The following is a 26,729-nucleotide window of genomic DNA, read 5'->3' as shown; positions in this document are numbered from 1 at the left end:
ACCCGTGAACAACACACAGAGTGCTTCCGTCTAAAAATAGAATTGATGTTGCAAGACCAATACAAATACATCTTTTGTCCATTATGGCTGTGCAACATGATTTATGTTAGTCCAACCTCTTTGCTTGTTTATTGTTTTATAATGCATTGCCATGAAACCTGACTTGAATTATTACCACATGATGAATGTATAAAAAGGCTCTCAGTTCCACCAAAACAGGTTGGAGGAGCTATGCTGTAATCAGTATATTTGGATGTCTTTTTCAGGTCTCATTGTGAGATGTACTTTAGAGTCATTGACCCTTGTGTTGTCCTGAAAATCAACACTTTTTCCGATGTTTTTGTCTCTTTTATCAACACTTTTGTCTCGTTTTTGGCTCTTTTTTTTTAACGCTTCTTTTCACTACCATGTGATTGTCCTGTCCTGTCTAGCCATTGTTCTTTCGTCTAAACAGATATTTAGGTGCTTAGTTATTAGGCTCTATAGAGCTGACAATTAACACTACTGACATTATGGCTATATGCATGGTTTAAAAGAAATACCAAGGTTAAATAAACTGATCTTACACCCCCTTAAATTTTGATATCCTTGTGTGTATATGTATGTATTGTTAGACATTTGGAGAGCAAAACTTGGATAACAACAGCTTTAAATCTATGTCTGTAGGCAGCAGCATGAATGATGTGTCAAGCAGTAATACAGTATATTAAAATCAGGTGTGCAATGAATATTCCAAACAACAGTCTTCACTGCCTGTGCTTTCCTCTGATTACTCCTCATGTCTGAGTGTATTGCAAAAAGAAAAATTGATAAAATAATATAGGCATGGGGCCACCTCTAGTTCACCTGTTTTTTTAAAATGTTGTATTATATAGAGTAGCCATTATATCTTTATTTCATCTTTGTGTTTGAGTTTGCATCATTTTGGATTTGATTTATAGAATGTGGTACATAAAATGGGACTTATATGTATACACTAATACTATATTATTACACTGTAGTTATGTTAGCTGTGTTTGTTGTGAAATGCAGCCCATAGGTTCCAGTTTAATTACCTACAGTAATGCTGGAGGAAAAAAAGGTCCGAAAAGGTCGGCAAAACTGTTGTTGTCTGAATGGGGGCCTAAGTTTTAATTTAATTTATTAATTCATTTGACAGGTACAGTGTACAGTAATTAACATTGCTGTAAATGCACCAGAATTAGCCAAAAGACTAGTTTTCATCCGCTGTCCCTGGACAGATCTTAAAATTGTCTCCCTTAAAAACAAACAATAAGGAGACAACAGTTGAACAATACAAATATAAAAAGCAGTAAAACAGATACAACTCTTCAAATCCCGCTGATAAATACAGTGTACAAGTTTGCTATAATACTGACATTAGGTTGAAAAAAAAAAAAAATTACACTACACATTGACACAGCAGAGACACAAGTGGCAACATGGTTGGGTTGAGAGAAGATACATATTCTTATTAACGCTGACATGTCTGATGTGTTATGAACTAGTTTTATAGATGTTTTTTAAACAGAGTGTATGTGGTGAGAAATAGGTGAGGGACAGAGTTTCATGCCAGAAGGTGGCATACGGCCAAAACTTGAGTGTTATTATTGTTCATAGAATAGAATAGAATGGCTTTATTGTCATTATACACAAGTACACATTACCTGTGCAATTGATTGCGATTGAAGCAATACCTTTACAGTGTTGACACATATCAAAAATATATAAAGTCAAAAATATAAAGTGCAGGTAGTGCAGAGAAAAAAAAAAGGGGCGGGGGGGCTGGTGCACAGTCCTGAGTCTGGAGAGCAACTGTGTGCATTTATAAAATAGCTTTGAATACACATTGTGTGAAAGTGGATAACAAATAAACACGTATTGCACAGTAATGAAATGAAATGGTTAAGTACTAAATAATAAATAAAGAAATGTTGTATAGTAATGAAATGGAATGGTTAATTTTGAAATTATTTAGCTTGAAATTGCACAGATTCCAGTGTCCTTTGAGGTATTACATAACACACCTTAACTTGCCATCTACCCCGCCTTGCCTCCTCCTGTAAATTAATACGGAAATGATTATAAATGCACCCCCGACGTTACTCTTTGTCCAATCACAGCGGGTTATAACATCACCGACTGTGATGTGGAGGTGGAGGCGAGAACAAAATGTTGTTTGGAGGTTTGTCATTAAAAAAAAAAGCAATAAAAGAAAATGCCACGAGTGGCCAATGGTGACCGGGCAGTGAATGCACCAAACCATGGCAGACATTTAAAAGAAAAAGGTCTAACGTTGAAGTGGAAGTCAAGAGAACAGTGGCAGCGCCACACCAGTTACTGAACATGCATCTCAGTGTCAGTCCAAATTATGCACAATAAGCAGTCTGAACCCACTGATGTAATGCCATTTAGTAGTGAGTGTTAATCAGTGAAACTGATTACTAACACTAACACACCTTGACTTACTGGAAATTGAAAGAGGTCGCAATTTAGTGTTGAGACCAAGAGAGGAACGTGTCTGGGCACATTGCCACCAGGATATCGAAACAGAATTATATTTCTTATGTACATGTCCCAAATTTGAAGACTTAAGAACCAAATATTTCCCAAAATTTGAAAAACATATACCAGGCTTCACTACCTATACCGAGGACAAACAGCTTCCTTGGTAATTAGGGGAAGATAAAAGCATAGCATGGCATGGCTAGCAGCTAAATATGTCTTCTCCTGCCACAATACAAGGCAAAAATAAATTTGTTTTATTATCATTTTTATTTTTCTGTTCTTTTTTTTATTGTTTTAAAGCACCCTTTGTGGGACATACAAGTCATTTGTTTAGTATCAGATGTATTCACTCATTGCTGTTTGTACATGTGTTTGTTCTTATGCTTTGGCAACACAGATGGATTTTTTTTGTCATGCCAATAAAGCAACATGAAATTGAAATTGAAAATTGAAACTGGGTCCAGCGTGAGGGAGACGAGACAACACAGTCAAGACGGCCCAGCGTTTGGAGGACCGGGTACACCTTGTTCAACTACATAGCCTACAAATCATCCACGGGATCAATTACACATCACATTAGTACGCCCACCCGACAGAGCGATTGTTGCCGGGGAGATGGATCTGTGCGTCCCGCCTCCTGTGCACCATTGATGTCTGAGTCTCACAGATTCACAGAAACTATACTATTGCATTTTTGCACAGTGAATAGGCCAAAATTGACTTTTTGGTCATGGCGCCTCCTCCTGCTCCTCCTCCTGAAATCAGCCTTCAAACATGACAAACATCATCCGATTTACATGAAACTTATGTGCGGTCAACCCATGATACAGAGCCACCCCCTCTACCCTAACCACGCCCAGGATACGCCCCCTTTAAGTTGAACCATTTAAGGTAGAGTTTTGTGTAAGGTGTCATTGAACTCAGCAGCGAGTTCCTTTTTGGTTTGGCCCGCCTCCTACGATTAAGCCGCGCCCATTATATACCATTTGCGTAGTTTAACCCTTGTGTGAGGTATCATTGAACTCAGCGGAGAGTTCCTTCTTCGTTGTTTTGGGTTGGGCCCGCCCCCTGTGCTTAAACCACGCCCCTTTCATAACTGGTGACCCATTTAAGGTAGAGTCTTGTGTGATGTATAGTCAAACTCAGCAGTTTCTTTTTAATTGGTGATGGCTTGGCCTGCCCCCTATGCTAAAACCATGCCCCTTTTTTTTAACTCATGACCCGTTTGATGTAGACCCTTGTGTGAGACTTCTTTTTTTTATTGGTCAAGGTTTGCCCCGACCCCTATGCTTTGGCCACGCACCCTTTCACAGCTATTTCTTATTAATGACGATTTGTGCACGGTCGCAAGGTGCGGCGTCCGCCAGTAACCCCAACACGGGGCCTAGCCGCGAGAGCCCGTCCAACGCTGCTTGCAGCTTTAATTATTATTATTATTAATAATAGTAAATGCTACCGCACACACTCACATCATTATTTATGTTAGATACTTAGTACTTTTACCCAGTGTATAAGATATTGTAATTGTTATGGTGTTGTGTAAATTTGTAATTTTTCTTGTAAGGGTGACTTGTTATGATCTGTCTAGGGAAAAATAGCCTTTTGGCTAAAATGTCCATTAATATGCGACCGTGCCCGTGTTAAATAAACAAATACAAATAAAGATGTTTGCTACGTTATGGCTCAACTTCACATAATTTAGTAGAATTCCTCCACAGAAACTTTCCGGGTTCTTTGAAGTCATTTGCTACTGCCACTGCACTGCTATGCCATTATGTTCCACAGTATTCCCAGTTGTTTTCTTCCCTTAATGGGATGCCTCACACACACACCTTGTCTTAGATGACATAGCATGCCGCTCTCCCCTCCCTGCCTACACTGTTGATTCATTGGCTGGTGAATTGAGAGGCTTCACTTGCAATTTGGGAAAATAATGTAATCTCCGGATGGGCAGAATTGTTGAACCCTCTCTGAGATTACTCTCTCCTGTTTGCCTCAGTGATTACTGATCACAGGCAGGAGAAAGAATAGAAAGGCTTTTCTCTATTGTATGCTTCGGTTTTCATTCTCACCTCATCCGTCTGGCGAGAAATTTTTTTCGATAGGTTTTGAGAATTGCCACTCTCTCTACTACTCCCCTTCCTTATTTTCATTGTCTGCTGTGTGGCAGTGTTTTAAAGTCCAGTAGCATGAATTCTGTTCCCTCTCGAATTTGCTCAAACTTATTTGCAATCAACATGTTAGTAATGTGGAAAACCAGAGAGACATAAAAGTGCTTTAGTCTGATCAGAATATTGTCATTCATAAAGTCTGTAACGATTTTTTTGGCCGTGTAGTTTTTGGCTGTTTGTTTAAGTTAAAACCATCAATGAAAACCAGAGTTGGGTGGTATGGCGTAAAATGGATATCCTGGGATATTTTCAATAATGGATGGCAACAATATATACAGGAATCATGGTATGTACTGTATAATTTTTGCTACTTTAGTTGCTTTGTACCTTTAATGTGTCTTTCATTAAAAGCATTTTGAGATTGCACCAAGAATATTGCAAAAATGTTTTTTCAGTGTTCAGAGGTGCAAACTGATGTCATTATACGTGCGGATTTGTTTTTGGCAAAAACTGTCACATTCCATTTTTGTGCTCTACTCATCTTCTGACAATCAAGTGTGTGTGTTCACATGGTTTTGGTTCGAGACCAAACACTGGGATCAGAACATGTCATTGTAAGAAAGAGCATTGTCTTTTACTGAGCCACAAGGGCTGAAACAGTGGCAGTGTGTAATACACTTGGGAGAAAAAGTCTCAGACAGTAATAGGTGGAAATGGTGCGTAAGAAGATGTTGACAGAGGTGTGTGTAAAGGACTGAGTTTGAGTTTTTGGATAGGGGAGTAAAACTGACTCATCAAGATATCTGGTGAGTCTTTCCAAAAGTTAATGGTCCAATTAAAATGTCCGTCCCAGTGACAAAATACCTTTGAAGCCAAGCTCTGGACACAGAGGCTCTTCTTTAACAAAAGGAGAGAGTGCACATCCCCATTCACACCCACTGCAAACGATCTCATTTGTTGAGACTTCCTGTGATGAATGATACGAGTAAAGGAAGGATGAGAGGGGAGTATACGATGAATGGCTGTCTTGCATCAATGTAGACCAAAGAGAGAAGAGAAAGTGTGGCTATTACTAGTTCTGTCATGGTGAGATGGATGTCACCCTTATTTGCCATCAGATTAGGGAAGCCAGGCGAGGTGTAGCTCTCAGCCAGTACATCACATGGACGTAATTAAATGAGTGAGACCGCTGACTGCTCCTTTGAGCCCAACGTTGGAGCTTGAACAAAAAGACCTGTAACACATAGGTAAAACAATGTGCAACAATAGATCTACTCGCATGAGAAAGGAAACAAATCTAGCATAAACGGATGGAAGAACTCAGTGAGCTATACCACTGGGAAGGCTTCACATTTCTCCAAAAAGGTCTCATTTTGATAACAGAAAATATTACATACATGTACTAATTGACCCTTGTGTTGTCTTCCTGTCAAAATTGAAAATGAACACTTTTATTGATGCTTTTTTTATCAATGTTTTTAACCTTTTCTTACATTTTTGTCCCTTTTTTGACGTTTTCAACACTACGTAACACTAACTTATACACTTTAATCTACAGCTATTTTTGGAATTTATGGTCAATAAACCTCATTTTTCGGAAATTATACCTAATGTTTGAGTTAGAAAAACAGAAATTAGCAATTATTTTGACTAAAATTAAAGGAATGGATGTTGATGGATAATCACAGACTGGAATATGTCAACTTTTACTCAATACTATTTGGAAACCCCTTCAATTTTTTTCAAATGCTATAAAACTGAATAAGACACCCGTAAATTAATGAAAGTAGAGATTGTACTTGCCAAAGAGTGTTGTGTGGAATGAATCATGTTAGGAAAACGGGTCAATTTGACCAGAGGACAACATGAGGGTTAAAGGGAAGATTTAACTGATTGTTCATGGGCGCAACCCACATGCATTTGTGGGATTTGCTCATCCCACAAATGCATGTTCTACTAAACTAAACAGGCTTTCCAATGGTACAAGATTTAATTTAAATTTTACTCTTTATTGATCCCCTATGGGGAAATCACAATTTACACTCTGTTGTTATTACACACTACACACAGGCCTGAACTACACACATGCTCCGGTCCTTTACATGCACTAATGGAGAGTTGTCAGAGTGAATGGGCTGCGACTGCTGAACAGGCGCCCTGAGCAGCTGAGGGGTGGTTCGGTGCCTTGCTCAAGAGCACCTTGGCAGTGCCCAGGCATGTCTCCAGCTAGCAGTCCACACTCCATTCTTTGGTCCTTAGAGGGACTTGAACCAGCAACTCTCCGGTTCCCAACCCAACGCTCTACAGACTGAGCTCCTGCCAACCCAAATTGATTGCCAAATGCATTGTCATCACAGGGAAATGATCTACCAACCACAAATTTCCTTACTTTTTTGTAAAAAGAAAAGGTACTCGGTAAGAAAATAACAAAAAAAAAGTTGAAAAAAGCAAAAATACCTTCCCTGCCACTGTTTTTGCTCCTCAAGCTGCATGCACACCACAATATCCTATGATATGACTTTTTACCAAACTCTGTTGGCATGTTTTTGAGATACTATTGTAACTACATGACTTGTCTTAGCGGTGCCTGTGTGTAACTTTGAAGCTGACTGACATTCCCGTTTCATCCACCCTGTCGACGCTCCGCTAGCTCCGTTTATCCAGGATTTCCTCGCTGCTCTGAGGGCCGTTTCAGAAAGCAGGTATTACACATCACACAAAAATCTATCTTGTCGAGCTTCAAGAAGGCCTATCTGAACTACCAGCTAACCAAACCAATTAGCGTCTGTTTTGGTGTGTGTGACAGCCGCAACTGTTCGTTCAAAACAACACTCTTGGACGTAGTAGACAGATGGTTTATCCAATCACGTGCCAGGTATTTTCTGTAAAGTGCCTGCCATTTTCCTAACAGTTTCCAATAACAGCTTCTCAGATGGGTCTGTGTAACAAACCATCTGGCGCGTCACGCTAATGTAAATCATCCATTAGCCGGAAAGGCTCTTTATTTACATCAAAAAAAAGGAGAAAAGGACTAAACCAATGAGTCCAGCTGGAGAATTGAAGAGAGAGACTTGAGACAATCATGCCAACTCTTTATAGCCCAGTGTGATAGCATCTGTTTTAGCTGAGTTTGTCTCACTGGGTAGCTGACTAAGCTTTAAGCGGGCCAGTGTGAGGGCATATACGCCTACATCTCTTCAGGTCACATATTGAGCGGCACAGGAGTGTTGCTCTCACTTGTGCACCATGAGTGGTGCCTTGCATCTTTTTTAGGATCTGTAGGCTTTATGTTATGTGTGCCAGCCACCTGGCCTACATTTTGTAGTTTGAACTCCCAACAACTGGCTGCTATGACTTGTGACACTGTTGGTATATACAGTGGCTTAAATAAGTACACACACCGATGATAAAGTTGATTAAAAAGAGGAATAAAAACACTTCTTTTGGAAATTGAAGTCAATGCCTTAATTAAAAAAATTTAGAAAAATCCACCCTTTAAAGAACACCAATTTTCTTTGTGATTGAATAATGTATTGTAAATAAATATATATTCTTCCTTTAAATACAGGGGGCATAAGTATACACACCCCTATGTTACATTTCCATAGAAGCAGGCACATTTTTATTTTTAAAGGCCAGTTATTTCATGGATCAGGATACTATGCATCCTGATAAAGTTCCTTTGGCCTTTGGAATTAAAATACCCCCCCCCCCCACACACACACATCATCACATATCCTTCATCACACCTAGAGATTGGTATGGTGTTATTTCAGTTAGGTTAATAACTGGTTTGATTTGCATTGAGAGATGATCTTATGGAAAGATCCCCATGCCTATCTCTATGTATGGTGAAGGGTATGTGATGATGTGGGGGGTAGTATTTTAATTACAAAGGCCAAGGGAACTTTATTAGAATGTATAGTATCCTGGATCCATGAAATAACTGGCCTTTAAAAATAAAAATGTGCCTGCCTCTATAGGAACATAGTGGTGTGTATATTGACCATCATTATTCATTCACGAAGAAAATTGGTGTCCTTAAAAGGTTGGGTTTTCCAAAAAGAAATTGAATTAAGGCATTAAGATAAAGTTCCAAAAGAAGTTTTTTAATTCCTCTTTTTAATCAACTTTAGCATGGGTGTGTAAACTTATTCTAGCCAGCCAACATACAGGAGGAATGAGCACAAATTCATCCATAGAAGAAGAAGAAGATAATAGATAGATCGATAGATAGATAGATAGATAGATAGATAGATAGATAGATAGATAGATAGATAGATGTTTATTGATCCCAAGAAAAATGGGAAATTCTGGTGTTACAGCAGCAAAATCTGTCACAAAGCACAGAATATAAATATAAATGAAATACTAGGAAAAATATACATACATACATACAATATACATGGCATGAAAGGTACAGTACATGACAGAAAAGATCTTCCTTGGCCTTTTGAACTTTCTATAAAGCTTTATTTGCATTTAGGGGCATCATCAATGAAGTGATGTTGATTAGTCTAACACAGATGCAACAATAAATTACTATATTTATCGCTGGAATACATATGGGTTTTCCAATGCCAGGGCCTTGTTGAGCATGCTGACACACCTAAATGGTATTGAGCCATCATCAGCATCATTAGGTTAAGTCTTGCTTGTCTTGTTATGCTGTGGGATCAGATTTAAACTAATTGACTGATAATAAGCAATTATTCCTATTTACTGAAACACTTCTTGCACCCCGTTGGACCAAAGCAGCGCTTGCCGGCTTGCCCTTTTTTTTCCTTTCTTTTTCAGGTTAGATGGCAAATGTTCTCAGACCATCGTTTGATTTCTAAACCATCCCCTGAAATCTATTTCCGAACATCCGCACAGTTTCTAAGTCAAACGTCACCTTGTAGATGTTTGCAAGGTTCCAAAGTCGAGGGGCAGGGAGTTCTTATGCAGTGTTCACGTCACATGGGATGGATGGTAGAGAATGAAAAAGAACATCCATGTTAATGACTTGTAAGCTTTTGCGTCACCAAAGTGTGAATATTAATGTACTGTGGCTTGATGTTATGACATATCTATGGGTTTCATTTACTTGAATGATGGTATTTGGCTGATGTTAGGCTAAATTATTTAAGTTAAGTTATGAAGAAGCATATGTATACATTCGCGGTGCCGAATCCTCCTAATGCAAAATCCCAGATGTGTACCCAAATCAAACTATTCTGTCTGCCTTTGTCCAAGCTGGGTATTAGTAAAAAGTAATTTCCTCTGCTCACTCATGGCTGCACAGTGCCTGTGAGGTACATATATTTTTTTCTGCAGCTGTCAAACTCTATCCAGGCTTTTTCTACCAGTCGACTGAAGAGCATGACCTTAACCCCTCAGGTAGTTATACAACACACACCAACCAATATGAGCTCATTTGTAACTAGCAATATAAGTATTTTGCTATGCGTTCATGTTGTGGCTTATAGCTTAACCATGGGCCTATTCACCCCTCCAATCATACCAATTAGAAACAATGCACAGCAAATATACACATTGAATTAGGCACAGAATTATGGTTTTTCTCCATCGCTTTAGCACATTTACTGAAATCCACTTGCAACTTTCAAAACTAAGCACAATCCGCACACCAAGTGGTACATTCTGCACATCACTCAAAAATAATTAACTCCTGTTTCAAATGTCAATAAATCCATCAATGAATAAATCCTTGTCATCAAAACAAAAAGCTTCCTTTATCATTGCTTAGACCAAATGACAGTTTACTCTGAAAGTGATAGTTACCAACTTTTTCATATTGTACAGTTGCTAACATTATACAGTATATTTAGTCAGCTGGATAGTATTGATGTCAGCCATGGCAAAACATATACTGTCTCATTGTCTGTACGCACAAATCTGCAAGAAAAATCTGCAAATGTACCAATCTGACAACTTCTACAACAATGCCAAATAATTATGTATCTAATACATATACAGTATGAGTGACAGGTTACTATGATTGTTGGTTACTCCATTTTGCATGTAGGGATTTACACAATGAACAGGTGTATAGTTGCATTTGAGATTCAATAGCAAATGAATGTAAACTATTTTGATCTGAATGGCTTTCTCAATATATTTTTTTTGCCAAAGCAATGATACGTGACTATAGCCATGTGAATAACTGACCTAATGTTCATATAAATAGTCATATAGTTTGACTAAGTTTAATAGTCATTTGACAATTGTGCCAAAGCGATTGAGAAAACCTGTGAGCACAGTGCCCATTGACAGTATTTAAACTATGCATGAATCAGAAACTGCTGATACAGAAGTTTTTCTTTCCGAATGCAACTTCAGCTTCAACATTACTTCCTCTATAAGGGATTTACAGTATTTCACTGACAAATGATATGCACTTGAAATCAGGCATACTGTATATAAATTAAAATGTGATATCCTAGGACTAAAAATGTGAGGTTGACTTTCCAGAATTGTACAAGTGACCACCATATATACCAAAATGCTGCTGCAGTTCAGTTAAATATCCTATTTAAATGCATGGGCTGCAGCAGATGGAACCTGTATAGAGTTGAGTCGAGGTGGGCAGAAATAAGAGGATCTTTGGTGAGCTGAGAATCGGAAATACTGGTTTGACTTATGGATAACTTCACGTTGGATAACTTCATTTTCTGTGACAAGTGCTCCTTCTTTTGCCACCTGTTGGTGAACTTCAAATAAAACAACTGCTCTGTGCATTGAGGTCACTGTCCTATAGATCTTTGAACATTTGAACATTTGTTAAGCCGGTACCCTCTGCAGTTGAGGTCAAATAAAACTGCAAACTGATACAAGCAGAAAAACTGTTGCACATTGTTTTGAAAGCACAACAGCCAATGGGAAAACTCCAATACTTGACAAACCAATGGTGTAACTTCATCACTCAGCTACTCAGCTACTCAACATCCCTCACTCCCTCTCCAGTCAGTCCAGAGTGGAGGTCTGGGGACTTTCCCCTGCGTCCCTCACAGACCAAGAGTTTGTTAGCGAGGACTAGACGCCCCGTCTGGCCCAGTTGTCCCATGACTGAACCCGTCTAATGTCTGCTGTCAAAAACAGAAAGAGGGCACTTCACATGTGGACCGTAATTAAAAAAAAAGGTTTGAATACTCCTGACTAGATCTATAATATTTAAACAATGTTAAATGTGCACAAGGTGGCCCTTGTGGGCTTTTTGTGCCGACAGGAAACCCATATAGGAGCCCCAAAAGGGACCAATGTGGGGCCCACTTGAGAATTGCCCCTGCCAGTTAACCCACACCTCCTGTAGCCACGGTGGACCCGAACCTGTTTGCTGTGATCATTAGTGCATCACAAGCTGATAAAACCTGAAATTAATGGAAATTGACATGTAACTTCAGATGTGATTAGATTTTCATACTAGATTGATGTCCCCACTGCTGGCAAAATACCAACAAAGTGGTAATTACACTCCCACTTATTTAGCCATGGTGCAATTTATTGACCTGGTTCGGTCTCTGCACTCCTGTTGCTGTTTTTAATCACATTGTTTGATGTTAAAAAGGTGCGTTAGAGAACCGATCAATATCATTAAAAACCAGTAATTTAACCAATAATGTCTAGCTGACGTTTTGCACTAAGCAGTTCTTTGCATGACTTTAGTTAACCCCTCAATCAGTGGAATGTATGTCACAGGATATAAAAGTGATTAAGTAAATAACTTCAAGTAAGATTTGAATGACTACCTTTTTACCTTTTTAAATTGTTCGTAATCTCTCAACTGTAGCTGGATTATGTTTTTTAAATTATGTTTTCATAAGCAAGACCTGCCACACCTCGGCTTTTGTTTGTGTTAGACGAGTGGACTTATTTTCCCGTGGCTTAAAAAAAAAAAAAAGGTTAAAGAAATCACACAAAAGCTACTCTGTGCAAGTGCGCTGACAGAAGAACTGCTTTGTTGAGGCATTTTGATATTCATGAATATGCTCACTCACTGTGGCATTACAATTATAATTACATATGTCTAATCCTTATTATCTTTTGCTTAAAGTCTGTCAATGTGTTCTTTTGAATATAGGCTTGAACTAAGCCACAAAATGCATTACTAAAATGTGAATTATGAAGCAGGTGTTTTGGGGTGATGCATATTAGATTCATATTTGCATTACCTCAAACAGCACAAAGCAAATGTTTCATGGCAGACATAGTGGGAGCTAGGAGGCCAAGTAATTCCATTGTCTGTTAGAATGAATCTAGTTAGCATTTTCTTACATGAAAATGTTTAATGTTAGAAAACGGCTCTAGTTTTTTGAAATACTGCACTCTTTGGCACAAGAAGTGGTACGTATGGTAGAGAAAATGACTATAGGTGTTTTCTCTCTCTCTCTTTCTGAAGGACACTTACCAAAATACCATCTATCAAAACAAAGTTATCACACTTGAAAGACATTTTTTTTAAATGAGCTGTGTCATTCAAATGTTAAATAGAAAATATAACCACCTAACTACTAGATGGATGCATGGTACATGATCACAGGCTTATGCACTGAAATTTTAAAATTTACAGTAACATACTGGCAACAATTGTCAAGCAAGTTACTGTGAATTATTTTTACAGTGAAGGTACCATACTTTCATTAGCAGTATTTTATGTATGCATTGTAAAATACAAAACAATTAAACAAAACATAAGATAAAATAGTAAAAATACAGTAGTTTCCTTTACTATTTACAGTACTATAGTGGCTATATTGTGATTTGTTTTTTCACAGTAATGCTTTGACTACTGTGATTTCCACTGTAATACTTAGACTACTGTGATTTTGTCATGTCGACAAGGTAGTAACGTAAACTTTACAGCATTCTACTGTAAAAATCATGTTACTGTGAAATCTAAAGTAAATAACTGTAGATTTCACAGCCGTTATTTACAGTGAACGGTTTCCAGTGGAGGGGGTTTTGCGAGTTGTGTGCAACTGAAAAGGAGGAGACAATCTTCCTTCTTAATGTCTTCACAAACAACAACTCCACCAGCATCAGACACTTGTAGGAGAAAACACAAGCAGCCAATCACAGTTCCATGTTCCATCTCTGGCCATCACGCTAGGTTATGGTTGAAACTAAAACACAACACAGGGTTTTTTCCTTTCTTAAGAGCAAGTGGTGAGTGATTTGAGTGGGGGGGGGGGGGGGGGGGGTAAAATCTGAGTTGAGCAATAGGCTATATAGTGGGGCGGCCTGGAGTGGCTCTGAGAGGGGGGGTTGCAGAGGGAATGAAACAGCTCCGTGAACGAGGAGCGAACATCCTCGCCGCTCACACGCTCTGCACACCCCGATTTTCCATTTGCTCACATGATTTGTGATTGTTCATTAGATGTGGACACAGCACTTTCACAAGCTCAGAGAAACAATCTCTCCACATTTATTGATTCCATGACTGGCTCAATAGAGCCCCCCATTAGCCAGCCAACATTTTCATAAAGTATAGTGGGAAATGTAATTTTAGTCAGATGTAATTAACATTTAGGCCTTTTATTAGCTTGGGAACTTTTTGTCTTGTTAAAACTAAAGGTAGTTTATGTCTTAAGGAGAAAAGGTTTGGGCTAAAGCAGTGGTTCTTGAACTTTTTTTAATAAACTGTACTTACGGATTCATAATTCATGCTATCGGTTTTAAAAAACTATGTGCACGGTTCTGTTTTTTTCTCTCAGCTGACCCCAGGCGGGCTCCGTAAGAAAATATTTTCATGCCAAAAATATTTTCAAATGTCCATCTCAAGCCGTAAACAGTACACTTTCCATGTTTTATAATGGCGAAGTGGTTTAATCTACCTCTGGAGTAAGACGACAGACTGTGTCTGGTTATTTCTAAATTAGTTCAATTTCAGAGTTGTTACATTTAAAAAAAAGCCATCAGATGCAGTGTATTGCTAAGGCCTATTTCTCTGACTGCATGAGAAGAAACCCTTGCGCTGTATTGTGTTTTTTTTAGATGGACTCTTTTGTGAAGTTACAATACAACGTGGGATGTGTTGAGAGAATCAGGAGACGAAACGGGCAGCCATCCATTTTCTGTGGAAAATGAATCTACAGAAATTGTCAGTGTGTATGCCCCGTGATGGTTAAATATGGTTAGGCCTTGCCCAACTTTGCGTGCCCCCAAACATTTCCACAGTACAAGGGGAATCATCCAACGAAATTAAGAATTTTTGTGGTGAGTTTTGCTTTCTTATGGATCAGGACAGGTGCAGGACTTGTGCTCTAAAACATGCAACGGATCCAGGATACCAGATATATGTGTCCCTCTGCCACCTAATACACTAGCCAACAAGTCCTCCAAGCCATATGACGATAAATAGCATTGTTCCTACTCTCTAATACAACCCTCAAAAGTGTTTTCCATCCTCATATCTCAACCAGAAAACATAACGGTTGCAGTTTCAAACACAATGTTATCATCGTGAAGCTGTCGCAGTTTGGTTACATAAAACTACAAACGTCTATTGTGTAAATGTCTTTGTCCTTGTGGAACTGTATTGTTGTTTTAGTTGTCTAAATTTTATCTTTCCATATCGATGTCTTGATGTTATGTCTGTCCTGACGTGCTGTACCATGTTTTATGTTTCTGCAGAACAGGAACCTGCTGAAAACCAGTTTTTAAACTGAGTCAGGCCCGTTTTTACATTGTAATGTAATGTTACTTTTTCTAACGTTCTTGTATAATAAATACAAATGAATGAATGAACTAGTTGGTTAAGTTTAGGCAACAAAAATACTTAGTAAAGTCTAGGAAAAAAAAGTGTGGTTTGTGTTACAATCCATACTTATATTTTACTTCACTTCCGGTTACGCATGTGACGCAGAACGTGTTGTGGTTAAAAATAAACTTGACATTTATTTTTATTGCAACCTGACACAAACTCTGGTCTTCTGTGTCAAAGTCCCATGTATGTCTAATGTATGTCCCATGTAATTTTGTCCCATTCACAACCCCAATCATCCACCTTACGCGGAACTTGGTGCTCTTGTACATGGTCACCTAAATTTACTGCTTTGCTTCCGTCATAATTACTACGGCCACTAGAGGAAAAACGTCATTATAAACGTATCCCTCATGTTGTCCTTTATCTCCGTTTTTAGTTTTTTTTTTTTTTTATCACAAAAAATGGGCCGTCGAAACAAGCCCTGAAAATGTCAACATTAAAAATATTTTTTTTTAAATGGAAAAAACACCAAAAACATAACAAAATGAATTAGCAGCGGCCCGGAGGCATGCTTTCGTTGCCTTGTACCTGTACATGTGTAATGACAATTAAGTTATCTATCCATCTAAAAAAAAATCACCCACAACATTGAAAAAGAGACAAAAATGTGGGAAAAAAAGTGATAATAATGTTGAAAAAAAGTGACCAAAACCTTTTTTTTCCCTTTAGAGGAAGACAACAAAACGGTTAAACATATGTTGTAATTGCTGCTTTAACAAACAACTTATTTTTCAGGGAAAGGACAATGAATTCACACTGAATCCAAAGCTCATCATTTGTTATAGTCAAGTGGAGAAGGTCAAGGAGGTTTAGGGGACCATGCTTCACACAAAGACTGTATCAACACTGTTAAATCCTGCACTGTAGAGACTAATTCTACCACAGTACACAGCTTGTCAGGTCCGTCAGACTCTGGTACTGTGATAGTGAATGTCGGCGACATTAGTCTAGCTTGAGATTTAGCGAGTTTCTTGATGTCCCCCAGGGAGAGAGACTCTTATCAAATGTCTTTAATGAGACTCATAATTGAGGAAAACTTGTCACTCGCTAATAGGAAATGTCCCTGCGCCAATGTCACTTGATGCAAAGATAGGTGAGAGGAGTCACTCCAGCTGAAAACAAGCTGCAGTGAGACAAGTATGGGAGAATTAAATCCAGCTCTATCTAGGCTTAATGGGATACAAGTATAATGAATGGAATAATATGACATGCTGTAATTAAAAGGGTAATAAGTGATACTAGATTGTCAACCTCTGTCAGTGACAAGGAATCACAACATCAGCAGGTCTCTGGCACCACTCATCATAATTGACAAACAAAAGTTACATTTCCACGATCTAGACGATGTAAGTGAGCTTATTGGAGATGGAATCAGTGTGTCTGCTTGGTGCAAGGTCCTCCATTGCAAAGTTGGCCAGAAATTGACATTTCCTTTCCGAAACAGGCTGGAAATTGAGCTTTGAACAAACCACAGGTTGGGAAAGTGAGTTTTGAAATCCGGAGACCTCAGTAACCAGCGGAGCGATCATTGTGTCATTGGTATTGATCATCGGCCCACCAGAGATGTTTTAGGATCATTTTGTACCGCGGAGGAGTAAAAACCTTATTTATTGCACCAGTAAGAGTTTCTTATCAGCACCAGCACCAGGCGTCACCTATCTCCAGATATCTGTAAGGATGGACTATAAGATGTAGGTTTTCGATATCTATGTATGTGTGCTTTACAGGTGTTAGAAGAAATGGGACAGGATGACCTCTTTCCATCTTTCTCAGAATAAAGCCCATTGAGCTCCAAAGATAACTTGCCTGAATTGAACCTCTTAAAATTGAGTCAAAAATGAAATACTGGACAACATAGCAGGAGGCAGCAACCTTATCTCCTGTGAATTATGTTTCTAGGCAAATATTTTGCATTGGCAAAATAGGGCTGGAAAACTCATTTGAATGTTTGTGTAGCTTGTGGTTTCTGTGCACTTTCATGTTTCTGTGTTCTCTGCATATATGTGTTTCAGCCCCCCGCCCCACCCCACCCCACCCCCAGACGCAGACTCAATGGAGGCCGACTGGAACTTGGAAGACAACGACGGTCATTGCTATCAATGCAAAATGAATATCCGTTTACAGAAGAAATAATATAGTTGGTGCTGTGTGTGGAGTGTTGTTTACCTGCTGGAAATGACATTATTTACAGAGCCATCACCAGAGAGAGGCAGTTCTGATGTGACTGATGCTGGCATGTGAGAACGGGAGAAAACCGCTTGTGCAAGCAAAACGTCGACGGGGCGAAAAGCAAAGGCAATCTGTGAAGAGCACCCGTACTTTTGAGGTATTTTTGCAATTGGCTGCCATCAAAACACATGCATCAATCACACATGACACAGATGTGGACTGTGATGAATAGACTTATGACAAGTCGTGGCGATGAAAATAAGACTTGACGAATAACCTGAATGATTGTGACAGCTGAAAATGAAAAGAAGAAAAAAAAAGTTCTTTGTTTCCAGCTGCAGTCTGCAGATCCTAGTTCCTCAGAGACATCTTATCTCACACGCTTTGCACTTATTTAGCAGTAGAGTGAAAAGCAGAGCTCATATGTGGCACAGTTGCAAGCAAATCGCCTTCTTTGTCTTAGTATTTATCATCATTTGCATAACATTTATATTTCAGATTATTTTGCCATCCAAAGCCAATTTCAATGGCTCAGTCATGTCGCTTGCTCATGTTGTCATAATGGTCATCCAACTGTGTAATTGGACATTTTAAACTGTTAAGCAAGTTAGTAACGAGCAACACAGTAGAGTAGACCAGCGCATTAAAGTTGAATGACAGTTGAATACCGAAGGAATATGGCCGTCACTGTCCACCACTTAACTGCGGCATGCATTTAAAATCCCTGATTAATGCAGATTATGTCAACATGTCCATTAAACACTGCCCAGAATGATGAATAGTATTACTGCCACGAGTCTTAACCCTTCAAAGAGCTACAATGGCTGTCAATGACCTCAATGTGAATTTGTTATGAAATCACTCCACGAGATTTCTTCTATTGTTTTTATCACCGTGTCCTTTTGGGACATGTGCTAAGGAGATTAGTGGCTGTGAATCAGTTAGAGCGGACTGTGACAAGAGAATGACAGTTCATTTAGATGGTGAAAATTGCTGGTGGGATTTCAGCAGGAGTGCCACCGAGCTGGGATAATACTGCTTTTGATAGCAGCTGACAGGACGCCTTTTGGGATTCTGACCTCTGCTTTTGACAGAGGTCACAGTTTATTTTTTGCCTCGATGCAGACACCTCCAGCTTGGCTTGCGTCAAAGTTGGAAGTAGTTTCAAAAAACCCAAAAGGAAGGAACACAAATGATCAGAGACAACCATTACGTGGGCTTTAAATTAGGGCTGCAGCTAGCGATTCTTTTAGTAATCGAGGATTCTACCAATTATTCCATCGAATGGACCAAGACCCTAAAAAAAGGACATTTTTGGTGCCCTAAATGTTAATCTTATTCAACCCCTTCCTATTCATGCCTCTGGCTCTTTGCACTTGATATCCAAAAAAGCTGTGCACTAACCTGAGAGTAAATGTGACAGCACCCAGCCAAACAAACTATACTGTTTCAGAAGCCTAATACTGTGAGGAGAAAGAATAGAGGATCACCGGCATGGTCTGGGGGGGAGGGGCTGGTTTGTCTCCGGCAGCAGGGAAGTGTCCAAAGATTAGTAGCAAACTAATAAACCGTCAAGACAAACAGAGGGCACCCTGATAGCTCAGTTGGTAGCGCGGGCACCCATGTACTCCTCAACGCAGTGGTCCCGGGTTCGACTCCGATCTGCGGCCCTTTGCTGCATGTCATCCCCCCTGTCTATCTCCATTCACTTCTTCAGCTTTCCTGTCATTAAAGACCTAAAATGGCCAAAAAAACTACAGTTTTCATTTTAAATTGATTGTCAAACATTGCTATTTGCAGAGTTGCATAAAACAGCATAGTGCAAGATATGTTAACTCATGTCGGATTTGTTCCCCAGAATGGATGAGGACATTGGATGTTTGCTTCTGAGATGATGTAGCAGCATGTTTCCAGTTATAAAGTGTCCATATTATGAAAAGAAATTGCTTTTTCTGGGATTTGGGGTGTTATTGTTATATGTGTCTCTGGTGCTTCCACATGCATTCAAACCTGGAAAAAACATCTATGCTGTTTTGAGTGAGATATGGTTTCTTAATGTCCTCTGGTGAGCTGTTCTGCCGAAACGAGGGGGCGCCCCACCCACTAGTTGACCATTATCTCCAAAAGAACTACTTCCTGTCCCTGTTCTGCAGGTGTTCCACAAGTGGCCCTGGTCTAGAAGAAGTCTCCCAGCTAATCCTGCCTCGGACTGACCAAAGTTGGAGAAAGAGTTATCTAGCTGATGGGATTTTACCTAGCTACTGAGCATGTGCAGCTCCCAACAAAGATAGTATAGAAGTGAGATGTCTCACTCTGTAGCTAAAACATAGACCTAAAAAAACAGGGTAAAAACAGGATCTGCAGCAACAAAAATATGGTGTTTTTTGAAAATTAAACCACCTTATCTGGTACAACCTCAAAATACAATTATGAATCTAAAAATGAGCATAAAATGGGCACTTTAAATGACCCTAAACTTTCTGTTTTCTTTCAGTCCCTCACTATTTTTGTCTTCCTTCAACTGTAACCTGCGCCACCAGTCTTAGGTCCATAGAAACATCAGCCCATTGTGTGCTAGCAATAATCACATTACATTGTTACTTTGACATACATATGAAGTTTCTAGGAAAAGAATTTTGCATCAAGGTTGTTTTGTAATCAAGTCATTCAAGTTACTCGAGGAATCATTTCAGCCCTACTTTACTTAATGGCATGGCATGACTGGCATACTCACATGTAATAGGGATAGATCTCCCCACAATTAAAATGTGTTTCCTCTTACCTGTAGTGCTATTAAACATTATATAGTTTGCCCAGTTTTGGACATATAAGCCATAGAAATGTCTGCTTTCTCTCCAATTTAACATATCAAGATGGAACTTGGCTGGTGGTGCACAAATAATCTAAAAACTCAACGTCAGTTTCTCAGTTTCCTTTCGGTGCGGTTATACGGTTGGCAGGTGTTGGCAGACAGAAAGTAGTTCCTACATGAAGCTGCTTTCTGTTGTGGGTTGGGGTTTTTGTTTGGGGTTATTTTCCCGTTTGGCCTTCCCTGTGTTTACGTCCCGGTTTTCTCCCTAGTCTGGTGTCATAGATTCTGTCTTATGTTTCCCTGTGTGTGTTTGTTATGCTTCTGCTTTATTTTGGTAGTCAGCTTCCTGTCTTGTCTTGTCTTGTCTTGTCTAACTTCACTTTGTTTGTCTGATTGTCCTGCCCCGCCCTGATATGATTCACCTGATGTGTCACCTGTTCCCCATTACCTCGTTACCTCTTGTATTTAACCTCTGTGTCCCCATTGTCTAGTGCTGCATCATTGTTTTTGTCCTCGAGCCTGCTAGACTGTTTGCGTCTGCGTTCCTGAAGCCCTCCTGTTCCTTCCGTCCGTTGTTTCCCTGTGAGTACTTCCCTAGGTTATTCCCTTGTTGTTGCCTTGCCCTGACCTGCCTTTTTTATGGACTTTTTTGCTTTGGATTCCCTGGTTTTGGACTTCGCCCTTGTTGGATCTTAATAAAGTCTTTTGGACGTTCAACCCGCCTGCTCCGACTCTGCTTTTGGGTCCTCCTCCTGTCACGTCCCGTAACACTTGCAACCAGGTCTGTGAAACATTTGACTAACAGGTCATAATTTCTGGAAAGAGACCTTGCTGTTGAGTTTTTAAATTTTTTTTTTTGTTTTTTTTTTGTGTGCTTTGAGCACCGCAAGCCGAGTGCTATCTAGTTCCATTATATTGGAGAGAACAACATTGAAATAGTCACAACAAAACTATCCAGATTGGGGAATAGAAGGTAAGAGGAAAAAATATGTATTGAAAAAAGTGAGCGGTTCCTTTTTAATAGTTGACACTGCAGTGATATGACCGTGCATGTGCATAAGATTTACTTCAATGCCGAGAAAGGTGATATCATATGTACTGAAGGATCAGTGATAAGTACAAACAACCAAAACGAAGCCTTTATTTTTCATACTTCTGTATTTGTAAGTTAAATACATGTTTATATCAACCCTCATGTGGACCCGTTTTCCTATATCAATGATCTTTTTTAATTCCCCAAAATAACATGATTGATTCCACATAACGCTCTTTTGCAAGTACACATCTACTTTTATTTTGGGGCGTCTTATTCAATTTTATAGCATTGAAATGAAGTGGTTTTGAAATAGCATTGAATAAAAGTTGACATAATCCAGTCTGATTATCCATCAACATACATTCCTTTTAATTTTAGTCTAATTCCTAATTTCTGCGTTTTAGGTATATTTTCCTATAAATGAGGTTCATAAATTCCCCAAATAACTGTGAAATGAAAGTTAATTTAGTGTTACGTAGTGTTGAAAACATCAAAAGTGACAAACGTTAAGAAGCATCAACAAAACTTTTCAATTTTGATGGGAAGACAACACAAGGGTTAATTTTTGTCATGTATTTAGAAGTTTGTTGAGGAAGATGCAGAACAAAGATACTCTCAAAAGTATCCCAAAGATCAGTCTTCCAGCTCTATGGAATATAATATATCCTCAACTGCAGACATAACACCATTACTGTAAGTACATTACAGCACTTCCTAAGCATGGATCATATGACCCGTCCTACATCTTATAGCTTACAGTGGTCAATACTGTTGGCAGCACAGCTTTTCCGCGCTCACCTATTACAGTTGAAAAGTCTTGAGGTGCAAGATTTTACTGCGTGAAAGCAAAGCCTGACGTCGTCATTCTCAGATTCTAGTCAGAAGACGAATCTGATAATGCTCCATTGGGCTGTGATTATCTTTCAACCGAATCCGGAAAGAAAATGCCTCTGCACTCAGACCTACAACCGATCAGAGTATGTGTCCCGTAGGAAGCTCGGCAAAACCTCTTTCCTATCGACAGATGCCTTGATCGCAGTTCTCAGTTCCTCTTTTAAAATGAATGCGCTGTCTATATCCTCTATAACAGACACAATGGCGGAATCTACACATTTCAATTATCCAGCGGCAGCCGTCTTTGTTGTAAACCAATTCAACCCAAACACTCTTTAGTGGCGTGGTTGATTACATTACAGTTGATCATCTGTCCATCGTCCAGGGTACAAGCATCCGAAATGGGTTTTCTCAGGAGGGGGGGGGGTGGCGGCGTCTCCCTTAGACATAGGGTGAGAAGCTCAGTCATCCGAGAGGAGCTCGGAGTAGAGCCGCTGCTCCTTTGCGTCGAAAGGAGCCAGTTGAGGTGGTTCGGGCATCTGGTAAGGATGTCTCCTGGGCGCCTCCCTAGGGAGGTGTTCCAAGCACGCCAAGCTGTGAGGAGGCCTCGGGGAAGACCCAGGACTAGGTGGAGGGATTATATCTCCATCCTGGCCTGGGAACGCCTCGGGATCCCCCAGTTGGAGCTGGTTGATGTGGCTCGGGAAAGGGAAGTTTGGGGTCCCCCGCTGTAGCTGCTGCCCCCGCGACACAATACCGTATAAGCGGATGAAGATGGATGGATGGATCTGTCCATCGTCGTGTAAAGCCCGCCCTCACATTTTGATTGGTCCTGACAGCTGTGGTTCGAGCATAGGTGCTCCACAAAGGACAGACCGAACAAGTCCAGACCAAACTTCCCGACCTCGAATATTGTGGGCGGGGCTAAATTTGACTGGCATCCTTTAGCATCCAGGCTAAAGGATGACAATACTTCCACATCCTGCTTGACCCTTGTATCGTCTTTCCCTCAATGACAAAAACACTTTGTTGTCCCTATCTCAATGTTTTGTTGCTTTTCCCAAAAAAAGAATAAAATACGTTTTTTGTGAGTTTTCAACATTTTCATCGCCCCTTTTTTCCCTTTTGACAACGTTTTGTCCCTTTTGACATTTTAGCCGTTTTTTTCAACGTTTTTGACGCTTACTTCCAGTGTTTTTTTTCATAATTTGTCACTTTTCAAATACTTTTAAAGCTTTTTTTCCCCCAACGTGTTGTCGCCTTGACATTTTCGACCTCCTATATTTCTGATATAAAAAAACTTGGAAACAGGTCAAATTTGACCCCAGGACAACATGAGGGTTAAGTGAGCTAAAGGAAGACAACTGAAGGTCATAAATAAAATAATTAAATAAGAATTTGAAAAACTCAATCAAATGCGAAAATTAAATAAACTGCACTACTTTCCTGTGGTAGTGTTGCTGCTACACACTGATACCTCCATCCTTTCCACATCATCTCTTGTTACTTCTCTCCTTGGTCTCTTTCAGTCATCTGATGTTCTTTACCACCATCCGGAGTACAATCAGTGGGAACTGGTGAAGATAAAAAGCCTAATCAGATATTCCCGTTCCTCTCCCATTCACTGAGCAGAATATATTATATAAATCATGTACTGTACATTTGAATTATTCCCATTTCAGTGGTTCAATATTAAATTTTGGGGGTGTTTGGCAGGAGGTTGGTTTATCCCTTTAAAGTGCTTTATGATGGAAGACATGCATGTACTTTGAAATCATTGTTTCACTCTCACACAACATACACAATATCCTTTCAAAAGAGGAAAAATCCTTACATGACCCATGAACTTTGACTTCACATGATCCAAAGAAAGTTAAAAGAGATTAATGCATTGCAGTCTGTTTCACTCCATTTTCTGAGACGCATTATGCCGTAGAATATTTGCTACTAGATGGTCGCCACAGCTTATGTTTCTCTTCGTTTCAACAGCATGTCGGTAATTAGACTTTATTTAGAATTAGCTCCAGTCTGTCCATTAAGTGCTTTCTATGCGTCCTGTCAGAACAGCTGGTCTAGCCGATATTAGCTCCTTTTGGTGTGCTGACCACTTCACCAAGCCTGATAATATAACTGTGAAAATTGGATATGGTCACTGAGGGACAAGCGGCCTGAGAAAATCAGAATTACTCCTCATTTGTATGTGATTTACATTTTTTCAATTGGTCTTTAAAAGGCCAGCGTTGGACTCAATAGGAAGATTAAAAGCAAATATAGTTTTGTCAAACCAGGGGCTTGGGTGAGAGCTATTCAGTTTCACGTCAGCTTTAAGTCGAAGATTTGCTGTCAGGCCTGGTTGCTGGTGTAGCTTAGTGGGGGGATTTAAGTGGCTTTTTGGCCCAGGATCCTTTAACCAACTCCGCTTTGGGTTATTTCAAATCAACACTAAAGTCTGAGTTGTGGGGTGAAGAAAGTAGGATGGCCCAAAAGTTGTGACCGCGATTCTGTAGCTACAATAAAATTTGATATATTTGACATGGCTATAGTCATTCCACACAATATATTCTTTCAGAACAAGCAGTGTTTTCATGGAAAAGAGTACATACATGGTGCTTTAAAGTGTAGTTCTGGAATTAAAAAAAAACATTTTCTCCATAAGGATTTTGTCAATTAGCTACAATGTCTAAACCATTCAAGATGGCCTGATCACGTGCTCTGATGTTGAGAAACAAAAGGTTTATGTTGTTGTAGAAGCTCCGTATGATATATTAAACTTGTTTAAAAGTGAGTGTATATATAACTTTTTAATGTTTCATACAATGGTCTTAAATGACCTGTAACAGCAACAGAGAGTGAAAATGAAAAGAATGCCGTTTTTATTAAGGCTTGTTAAGTCTTGTACCTTTGCATTTTTTTACGTTTTCATATTGTTATTTTACACCAAATCCAATGATTAATGGTTATGATTAATCTCGGAGCTGTTTGGCTTGGTTCCAGACTTACACTGAAATGTCAATGGAGATATTGAATGGGGAAAATCCCTTCCGGAGCCAGAGTCGTTAAAAAGCCGTTAAAGTCACTGTCGAGCTCTATTTAGCCAAGACAAGACAGCATGTTTTTGGTCTTATTACACTAGCTGTTATTTTAAGTAGAATACAATCAGCAGAGGCATTTCGTAGGTCAATGTTTTTGGATGAGAGTAATATATTATGACCTCTGAATTGCAGATTCTTGTCTGCTGTGTCTATGCCCCCAGCCAGCTGCAACGCTGTCTTTATCAATCAGAAATCGTTACCAATGTTATGGCTTTGGACTTTTGTAGGGAAGTGACTGCGACCGGGTTAAAAAGTTGAGAAAGATGTCACAACAGGCCGCTGGACGGATCCCAACGTAAGCCACAACAGCTTAGGACGGCTGTTCTCCACCGTCTCCTGGCATGGTAGTGTGTGCCACTGAGACAGACGCCCTGGGAGGCAGTCAAGGATTGGACAACCCTGTCATTTGGTTGTCAACTGACCCATGTCTCTCAAGTCCCCCGCAGTCACCGCAATGACAATTTCACGCCATGAGCTTCCTCGCCTACCTGGCTCGCAGAATCCCAACGACAGACAAGAGTTGAAGACCGACCTCTGGAAAACGCTGTGGCACGTGAGCACGGCATACACGGCGTTTACCGTGAACGGTTACTCAGGCAAACAAAATAGCCCTGCACGTCTGAAGTCGTATCACGCTTGTGTTACGTGACATGGTGGCCCTGATGTTTTTGCACTTAGTAAAAGGATGTTGCAGCCTGTGTTTCTGGGAATAACTTCCTTTTCAATTTTCTTTGAAAAGCTTTATGTAGTACGTCAGTGTTCACTGAGGGGGAGAAAGGAAAAAAAAATCTATTTTTTCCAGCATCACAAGTCCGCAGTAAGAGAAAAATACTCAAAAGGGAGAGTAAATAAAGTGTAGTCAAAAGATAAGTACAGGGACGGATATGAGAGTCGTACACGGAGCTCTGTCCAGCTAAATCAAAACCAGCTTTCCTTACTTGAGTAGAATCTGGCTTTTCCTTTTGTTCAATACATTGTGTGGTAATGGTTAAGCTCTGACAGGCATGGGAAAACACATCCACGGTTCCAAGTATAATAAGCACCCATGTGTCGTGCCCAAGGCCTGAAATTACCACCCGACCACCTGCCAAATGGGTGAATTTTGCAATTGGCGGGGAACACTGTCAGTAGCCAATGAGAATTGAGTGATTCAGACGCTTAACTAACGGGAAGCAGGTTACACAGTTGGTTACGGGTCGGACCAATCAGAGGCCTGCATCACTGGAAGACATTGATTGACAGCCGGGGCCCCCTATCACATTTTCATTACTACACATGCAGGCACTGGCCAAGTGGGAGTGAGAACGGGTCAAATTCACTTGTTTCTGATATGAAGACGAGACGTGTGTGACTCGAACATCTCACATTCATCAAAAAAACCTACAGAGAAAGACAGCCAACC

At 39.7% G+C, this 26,729-nt stretch overlaps 1 long non-coding RNA gene across 1 annotated transcript in view; it reads left to right on the top strand.

Annotated features, from left to right (window-relative positions):
- Positions 1-10,623: 10,623 nt before the first annotated feature.
- LOC116687931 (uncharacterized) overlaps positions 10,624-26,729 on the top strand; it is an 18,152-nt gene continuing 2,046 nt past the window's right edge. The window contains exons 1-2 of the long non-coding RNA XR_004331661.1: positions 10,624-10,872; positions 19,088-19,093. This is a non-coding gene — a long non-coding RNA (uncharacterized LOC116687931). The remainder of the gene's footprint in view (positions 10,873-19,087; positions 19,094-26,729) is intronic.

Source organism: Etheostoma spectabile, chromosome 4, assembly GCF_008692095.1.
Source record: "Etheostoma spectabile isolate EspeVRDwgs_2016 chromosome 4, UIUC_Espe_1.0, whole genome shotgun sequence".
NCBI lineage: Eukaryota > Metazoa > Chordata > Actinopteri > Perciformes > Percidae > Etheostoma > Etheostoma spectabile.
Note: the sequence above shows the minus strand (reverse complement) of the source record. Positions and strands in the feature narration are given on the sequence as shown.